The 8462-nt window shown below is 49.1% G+C and overlaps 1 long non-coding RNA gene across 1 annotated transcript in view; it reads left to right on the forward strand.

The window, feature by feature from the left end:
* LOC115090646 overlaps positions 1–1577 on the forward strand; it is a 57957-nt gene extending 56380 nt beyond the window's left edge. Inside the window, exon 5 of the long non-coding RNA XR_003856440.1 lies at positions 369–1577. This is a non-coding gene — a long non-coding RNA (uncharacterized LOC115090646). The remainder of the gene's footprint in view (positions 1–368) is intronic.
* Positions 1578–8462: the final 6885 nt, after the last annotated feature.

Raw genomic sequence — 8462 nt, forward strand, 5'->3', positions numbered from 1 at the left:
ATCCTTCTTCACATATCTCTGTGTCATAGGCTGCATTCTCCTGAAAGTGTTTAGGAAAGACACCCTGCTAGCTGGTATGTTTTTGGATCTTTACTCTCACGCCAACATGGATTCCCCTGTAACCAACATGGCTCAGGTCCAGTACAACAATGTGTAGCATCACAACTCTATATGTCTTGCTACGTAGACCTCTACTGATGATTTGAACTCCTGTTGCCAGTCTTTCCTGGCTGAGGAAGGCCAGGATACCCCTCTGCCACCTCTGCCATAATCCACACCCCTATTTGGAGCGTACGTATTTTGTTTGAATGGATAGATGCTTTATCTACGAGACAGCATGTTAATGCTTTGCTTTTTTCATTGTATAGAGTTCAAAAGAAATAATTATTGTCTCTGTCGAAGTACTAAAGAATATTGCCCCTGACGAAGCAAAAAAGAAACACGAGCCGTGTCAGGCAGAAGTACCGCTCCGGGCAGGACAGGAGCACTGCTCCAGGTAGAAATATCGCTCCTTCAGCGTGCGTTTGCTCAACAAAAAATGATGTGTCATTTGATTTGTCCAAAAAAAAGCTTTAAATACCATCTCAAAAAAATCTCTAAATATTTGTGAAAAAGAGACCAATGATTATAAGCAAGCAAACACAGTAAAAGTCTGTGCAGCTCAATTAGAAGTAGTGTAATTTTAAAAAACCCCACAATTTTGAGAGAGAGAGCCATACAAGAAAAACTCTCTTGTATTATATATGAGGTCTCCTTTCACAAGAATAAAAAATTGATGGGTAACAAAAAAAACTGATGTGGAAAAAATTGTTGTGAAAATTAATGTTGAAGTTTCCATCATTTATATGATGTTCTAATAACTTAATAATCCACACCCCAGCGGCCAGAAACAGGGCTCTTCAACAACGGGAGGACCCACTCCTGGGGAAGAGTCTCTTTCTAGGCAGCAATTTGAAGCCATGGGGCAGGTGATGGCAGAGGAGGATGCAGGCATCCCTTGGGAGTCTGCTTAGGATGGTGTGCTGCCATGGTCATGCTCTATAGAGGCTGGGCAGCAGCTGACAGCCATCCTAAGCAGACTTCTAAATCTGACTTTGCAGCTGTCCCTAACTCCCTGGGTTTGTGTGTGTGTGTGTATGTGTGTGTGAAAGAGTTTCCTCCCTAGTTATCCCTTCCCCTTCCAATTTTGGAGTATGTATTAAGAAAAAATGTTTCAACAAGTTAATAAAACATTTGTTACTGTAAAAAAATCTTTGTCAGAATTAACCTGTGCTGATAGTTTCCATGAGGTGATTAATCCAAAGTCAACAATTACATGGTTAATTTGTGAATTATCCCTCTAAATGACTTTGAATATTTAACTCAATAGCTTTTTTGCTCTGCGAATAGCCTTGATGGCAGTTCACATACTCATTCCATACTTCAGAGGTAGAGCAAAAAGGGTGTTCTTCAAGTACGTCCCTCAGGTTCCCCCTCTCCACAGTCTCTCATTCTGCATAGCTGGGCCCTGAAGTGAAATGTGATTCTAGAGTGCTTCAAATGATAAAGGACAGATGATAGACACCAAGGGATAGCTTTCACCTTACTGAGCAACTTTGGAGGAGGTTAATACATGTCAACATCACAGCTTCAGCTAATCCTGGGCATGGGGCCTACATATTTTTGTAGCTTAAATACCAGGCCCTGTCCCCAGTGTTGCTGGTGACCATGAGGTTGAGAGTGATAAAAGAAAGATAGTATATCTGTAGAAGGGGGATGTAGAAAACAGATATGACATCACAGGTAAATGTGAGTATTGCAGAGGTGGATCCCTGGCCTGAGGTAGTGTTGGCACCACCCGTGGGGGAAGCCCCCACAGGTCCCCACCGTTGGGAGGCGAGGCCAAGCAGGAAGCGGAGGCTGACTGGAGCTTCGCCAATACCAGCCCTCGTTCCCCACAGGTTGAGCCCTTGGGTACCGGGGCCGGCTGGTCTTAGGTGGGCCTCCACGTGGTTGATCCAGGAGAAGATATCCAGAGGCAGAGTGCCGGGTGGCAGCGAAGATGGAGAGTTCCAATAGGATGAAGTGAGAACCTAGGTTGGGTCCAGACAGAGGATTGAGGCTGGCGGCTAAAGGTGAGGTCAAGTCCAAGCAAAGGGTCAAAGCCAAGGATGTCTGTCAGAAGGTAAGCAGGAACAGAAACAGGAACTGGAACAGGCACAGGTACTGGAGCAGGAACTGGAACAGGAGTAGCAACAAAGCACATGACAGAGAAGCGTGGAGACCTGTTGCCAAGGCAGGCTCTGAATGTCTGAGCCTGTCTTAAATAGTGGAACTGGTTGACGTCATCACCTGGGGCTGCGGGAGGCTTTCCTGCCGCGGCCCCTTTAAAACCCAGAAAGGCGCACGCGCGCTTAAGGCCAACAAGTCTGACAGAAGGAAGTGGCGGCATCCCACTGTGCCGCACATGGGGAAGCCCGGGAGGCCCTGGAGGAGCTCACAGCAGCACAGGAGGGTCCCAGGAACACGGAGGGAGCACGGGCACGGAGGCAACTGCCAACCGCCGCCAAAGAGCCACGGCCGGGGAGCGCAACAGTGAGGAAGAATACCAGGTAGGGTTATGTCTATGCTTTAGGTTATGGGACTGATGAGAAGGAACCAGACTGAGTGTGATAGTAGTGTTGAAGCAGACATATTAGGTAAATAAGGAAAAGTATGGGCCAACAATCCAGGAATGTGAATCACACTTAGGGGCCATAGATCAACTAGAGAGAAGTCTGGATAAGTGGATGCATAATTCAGAGGTACTTAGAGTAGGAGGAGTGGCAGAAGACATCCAGCAACTTTCTGCTTATTGTCTGTCTCCCCAATAATCTACACATTCATCAATCCCATGCACCAGCAATGTTGCCTGTATAAGGGTCTTAGTAAAGGTGTATAAAGTTCAGGCAATGTGCCCTGAGTGACATATTTAAAGAGCAAGCCATGCAACCGTTTGCGTTCCAATCATTAGCTAGGCCTAGTGGCCATAAAGAAACAGTATGGATGAAATAGGGGGCAAGATGGCGCCCTGAGTCGAGTTGTGTGAGTGAGTTGCTGAGCAGTTTCATTTTGTACGGCATTCTATACTCCTTGGAACTCTGTTACTTTGAGAAATAAATAATCTAAACAATGCCAGCAAAACGCAAAGGGAAAATAAGGGGTTTTCCCTCGATTTCAACACAGCTATCTGAACAGAGGCTTAAGAACATAAGAAATTGCCATGCTGGGTCAGACCAAGGGTCCATCAAGCCCAGCATCCTGTTTCCAACAGAGGCCAAAAACAGGCCACAAGAACCTGGCAATTACCCAAACACTAAGAAGATCCCATGCTACTGATGCAATTAATAGCAGTGGCTATTCCCTAAGTATAATTGATTAATAGCCATTAATGGACTTCTCCTCCAAGAACTTATCCAAACCTTTTTTGAACCCAGCTACACTAACTGCACTAACCACATCCTCTGGCTGCAAATTCCAGAACTTTATTGTGCGTTGAGTAGGCTTACAACTACCTCACAACTCTGGGAGCAGTGATGACCGTGGGGGGGGGGGGGGGGGGAGGAGCCTTGCTGCAGTGCTGAAGGGAGGAAATTCGACACCGCCAGAGGCAGAGGTTTCCCTCAGCCCCCCCCCCTCGAGATCTGGCCACCAGCTGAGAGGGGAGTGTCATCGGAGACCCTGCTAGAGACGCTGAATGATGAAGTCAGCGTCCCAGGACTGCAGGGAGAAGGAAGCGAGGCCGCCGCCCAGCCAGAGCCGACGAGGAATCCTCTAGGGGGAATCTCGGAGACGTTTGACCAAGGGGCAACCAGTGCACCAGCCACCGGAACACCAGTTTCATCAGGTGAGCACATAGAAACCCTTATAAGACCAGCAGTGGTAACTATGGAGACATTATGGGAACTTTCTGCTAATCTCACAGTTGTTGTAAGAGCTAGCATCCAGAGAATGGAACAAATAGCCTCTTCTCTAAACAATAAGATTTCTGAGCAAAATCAGTCATTGCAAGAAATGAAAGAAAAAGTGGATGGAATGGAAGCAGAAATAGGAAATATACAAGTTTTCAACCAGGCAACAATAAAAGATAGAACTGCATTGTCTAGAAGATTGGAATTACTAGAAAATTGGAACCTGAGACTTAATGTGAGATTGTTTAAATTTCCTAAAATTATGGGCGAGCTCCTAATAATAACTTTTAAAAGATATCTCCGGGAGATTCTTCAAATGTCGGACTCTGATATGCCTGTGATAAATAAGGTTTATTTCATTCCTAGAACTAGTGCTGAAAGAGGGGAAAATGTTCCGCAGGAGCAAAATCAATTTGATGTAGATAATCTTACTATGTTTCTTGAGTCCTCTGCTATAGAAATTATTGAATGTGCTACATTGATTGTTACATTGATTGCAGAACAGGATGTCAGCAAAATTATGTCTAAGAATTTCCAGCATCTAAATACCCTCTTTCATGGTATAATTATACGCATGTTCCCAGACATCTCAAAGATCACTCAAGAAAGGCGTAAAGCCTTCCTAAGTTTGAGGCAGGAGACAGTTTCCTTAGGAGCAACTTTTATGTTGCGCTACCCTTGCAAATGTATTGTAAGGAAGGGGAGTGTGTTATGCTCAGGCTTGTGGACCCTTGGCCGACAAGAGGGTGGTGTACCTTTCGGAGGGTCCGTAGGCTCTCTTGTCGGGTGGCGAGGCAGAACCGGAGGCGGGACCAGCTCACCCTTGGCACTGGAGGCTGAGGCGAATACAGAGGCGATGAAGGGACGAGATGAGGCGCTGTGTTCTTCACCACTGGTGGTCTGCGGTCCCCCCGGGAGGAGCCCGTAGGGACCCGACTGCTGGGACTTAGGTGGACCTATGGAGGTCAGAGCAACGGTGCAAAGGCCAACTGGAGCTTCGCCCTGGAAGCCCGCGGTCCCCCCAGGAGGAGCCCGTAGGGACCCGGGCCGCTGGGACTTAGGAGGGCCCTTGGAGACGGAGTCTTGAGGGAGTCCTAGGTCGAGTGCCAGAGGGTCGTCGCTCACCAGTCCGAAGTCGTGCACCAGAGAATCACCGCTTGCCAATCCAAAGTCAGGAACCAGAGAATCACCGTAAGCCAATCCGAAGTCAGGAACCAGAGAATCACCGTAAGCCAATCCGAAGTCAGGAACCAGGAAGACAAAGCAGAAGCCAAGCTCGAAGAACTCACCGAAGCAAGCAGACTGGACAAAGCTCACAGGAGACGTTGCCAAGTCAAGGAATGAGCAGAGGAAGCCTCCCTATATACTTCCTCTGCTCTGGATCATTGGAAACAGGTGAGTCTAGTTAAAGGGACCAGGTCCCTTTAAATGCAAATGAGTTGATGGCGGCCATCTTGGATCTCATGGCGGCGGCCATCTTGATCTCCCCGGTGGAGGAGAGACGCCGCTGAGGGAAGCAGGATGGCTTCCTCTGCAGCGGGCAGCACGGGCCGAGTCGGAGCCCTCCCCCGGGGCTTTCATGGTGCTGAGAGGCAGGTAGGGGGACGCGGTCGTGGGGCGCCACGGCCGCGGAGCACAACAGAGTGGTTGTTACATTTTCTTTGCGCCTAAGCATTTAAGAGATTTTATTGATTCTTTTTCTGCCAATGGTGTCTCACAGAGAATCGTAAGGAAAAAAATTGAACTGCTCTTGTTCAGGGTTATACCATTTCTTCTTTTTTTTTCCTCAGATCTAAACCCCCACAATGAGAGAAGTTTGAGATTATAGTTTAGCCATTATGGAATAGCTTAATGGTTTATATGCTTTCTGTAAGAATTGTTATCTTTAATGACTAATCAAAGTTTCTACTGTAAACAAATACTTTATTTGTATTGAAAATTCAGAAATAAAAAATAAAATAAAATAAAGAAACTATGCAATATACCTCTCTCCTGCCTCACAAGGGCTTGCCTTTTACCAAAGGCATAATGCTACAGCAGACAAATAAGAAAACCCTTACAAGAGCAACTGTAACCAAAGATGTAAAAAACTTACCATTCCAGATCCACCTGTTCCATACTGGAGGAGCAGGCTATGCAACATTAAGAACTTGTGTGGGCCTGTTTCACCTGACATTCCTTGCTGGTCTTGTGATCTGCACACCTGAAGCTGTTCTATATATGGGTAAATGCAAAGAGGGGCCAAACTACCGTATTCCACCCAATCCTGACAGCAACCATCACACCTGCTGGTTGATGTGAAGTGTAATTGGCAGCATCTCTTTAACATCCTTCGGACCCCAAAGAGCATTGGGGGGAGGGGCTTTGAATAGAGGAGTTGTAAAATTCCATTACTACACAGGCAGACTGATACACAGGTAAGAATGCGCTTTAGCACGAGCAACCATATACATGCATTACTATGCTTTACTTTTTGTTGCAGTCTGGGAAGCTGCAGTCCAGGTGTGAACCCTTGAGCCGAACTACCCTGAAGGCAGAGTAGGTCGGGAGGCGGAGCCACAGGCAAAGGTCTTCACCCGGGAACCAGGAACCCCCCAGGAAGAGCCCGTAGGGTCCTAGAACCCTGGGACTTAGGAGCACAGTACAGTCTCTATAGAATGAAGGCCTGGGCAATGAGTAAATCACAGAGTCCAGTAAACAGGGAGCTGGAAGGCCCGGCGAGAGCGGGGCGGTCAGATAGAGTCCCTGGCTTGCTGAATAGAAGCAGTCTGTGAGCAGGCCCGGGGTCTGTAGTATGCCGTGGAGCGGAGCAGATAGATAACAGGAACAGAGTCTGTAGCATATTGTGGACTGTGACCAGCTGAAGGCAGGACTGGAGTCTGTAGCGTGTAGAGATGTGAATCGTGTGATCGATCGTCTTAACAATTGATTTCGGCTGGGAGGGGGAGGGAATCGGATCGTCGCCGTTTGGGTTTTTTAAATATCGTGAAAATCGTGTAAATCGAAAACCGGCACACTAAAACATCCCTAAAACCCACCCCCAACCCTTTAAAATAAATCCCCCACCCTCCCGAACCCCCCCCCCCAATGCCTTAAATTACCTGGGGTCCAGTGGGGGGGAGGGCGGGAAAACCGGCACACTAAAACAACCCTAAAACCCACCCCGACCCTTTAAAATAAATCCCCCACCCTCCCGAACCCCCCCAAAATGCCTTAAATTACCTGGGGTCCAGAGGAAGGGTCCCGGTGTGATCTTTTACTCTCAGACCTCTGGTGCTTGTAGAAATGCCGCCGGCGCTGCCTTTGCCTTGTCATATGACAGGTCAAAGGTAGCGCCGGCGCCATTTTGTTTTTTGTCCCCCGAGGTCAGGAGCGTAGGAGATCGCTCCCGGACCCCCGCTGGACCCCCAGGAACTTTTGGCCAGCTTGGGGGGCCTCCTGACCCCCACAAGACTTGCCAAAAGTCCAGCGGGGGTCCGGGAACGACTTCCTGCATGCGAATCGTTTTTCCATACGGAAAAACGATTCGCGGCAGGAGATCGCTCCCGGACCCCCGCTGGACCCCCAGGGACTTTTGGCCAGCTTGGGGGGGCCTCCTGACCCCCACAAGACTTGCCAAAAGTCCAGCGGGGGTCCGGAACGACCTCCTGCAGTCGAATCGTGTTGTCTACGGCCGGCGCCATTTTGCGGCGCCATTTTGCACAAAATGGCGGTGCAAAATGGCGCCGGCCGTAGACAACACGATTCGACTGCAGGAGGTCGTTCCGGACCCCCGCTGGACTTTTGGCAAGTCTTGTGGGGGTCAGGAGGCCCCCCCCCAAGCTGGCCAAAAGTCCCTGGGGGTCCAGCGGGGGTCCGGGAGCGATCTCCTGCAGTCAAATCGTATTGTCTACGGCCGGCGCCATTTTGCAAAGGTCGGAGGCTGGCGGCAAGCAGGAGTGGAGTCGGGCACAAGCTGAGGTCAATGGCAGGCGGCAGGCAGAAGCGGAGTCAGGAACAAGCTGAGGTCAACCGGAATGCAGAACAGCAGAAGCGCAACTAAGAACTACTAACAGTAGCGACCCTTGTTGCAAGGCAATGAGAAGGCAGGCGAACGCCGGTTAAATCAGGCTTGGGGCGTGGCGTCGTTAACCCAGGCGGGGCCAGACTTCCGGCGGCCGTGCGTCCATAATGCGCGTCCTTGCTCGCGCGTGTGGCAGCAGTGAGATGATCTGGCAATGGCGGATGCCCTGGAGGCCTAGCGGAGCCACGGGAGCGGCGTTCCCCCCATTGGAGGTGAGCACCAAGCACAGCAGATAGAGGGGAAGCGGTGGAGACCGCAACACTTTTACCCGCAAATTTGTTGGCTAGTCGCTTGCGTATATACATGCCAATTACGCTCATTGCACGTATTACGAGTTTTTGTGGGGATAAAAGCAAGGACAGATAATAGTTTTTTTCTTGCTATCATGTCTCCAGAGCATGCAGCCCACTTGCGCAAGCCCAACTTTCTTCCTAGGGAAGTTGATATTCTGGTGAAGGAGGTGATGAGAA

The sequence above is a fragment of the Rhinatrema bivittatum genome, chromosome 4 (genome assembly GCF_901001135.1).
Source record: "Rhinatrema bivittatum chromosome 4, aRhiBiv1.1, whole genome shotgun sequence".
In the NCBI taxonomy this organism is placed as follows: domain Eukaryota; kingdom Metazoa; phylum Chordata; class Amphibia; order Gymnophiona; family Rhinatrematidae; genus Rhinatrema; species Rhinatrema bivittatum.